Below are 842 nucleotides of genomic sequence, written 5' to 3' on the forward strand. Positions count from 1 at the left end.
GCCACTGGAATACCTCTCTGGATACTGCTTTATACTGGTTACAAAATTTTTCTTCACTGGCCAATTTTCTTTATGTGGATTTTGAAGACAAACGATTTTCGATGTTACTAGTAAGTTTAATTTACTTCCTGACTGTTTTTCTTGAATTTTATTTAATTTTTGTTGGAGCTACTTCTCCTTTCTAGCTTTTTACCAAAAAACCAAGCCGTAACTAATAAATAAACATTTGTTTTTCTCCTTCTGGAAATTTCTAGTGTTTATTTTTCCTTAAGGTCCCTTCACATAAATTCCCGTCTTTGGACGTCCCTTTTTCACAACACTTTCACTGCACTTCTTATACCTAATACATTTATTACAATGTCCTTTTATTTTTAACATATAAATCTATTACTTATTATTAAATATTCCTTATTTTATGTTCTTTTTTCTAGGTCATCTTCTGGTACTTGTTAAGGCAACTTCAGTTTTGACGTGATAAAATTTATAATTTAATTTCACATTTGATAACAAATTTTCATATATGACTTCAGTTCATTTAAGATATCTTCTCTGAAGTTACTCGTCTACCCAATTTATGCATATCAGATTCACCTATGGGTATTGGGCTTTCTTTTAATATATGTCATACTGGGTTTAAATTCTGTTTTCTCACTGTACTGGGTGTTAACACGTGTCGATGTCATGCATTCTTTTGAAAAATTTATTTTGTATTTGTGAATTAAATTAAAATTATCAATTTTATACTATGTGATATTCTTTAATTGATACTTATTTTTATTCAGAGTCTTTATATTAACAATTTTATACCATTTTATTGTTTGCTATGTTAATAATTAATTTTT

This window comes from Anoplophora glabripennis, unplaced genomic scaffold (assembly GCF_000390285.2).
Source record: "Anoplophora glabripennis isolate ALB-LARVAE unplaced genomic scaffold, Agla_2.0 scaffold177, whole genome shotgun sequence".
Taxonomy (NCBI): domain Eukaryota; kingdom Metazoa; phylum Arthropoda; class Insecta; order Coleoptera; family Cerambycidae; genus Anoplophora; species Anoplophora glabripennis.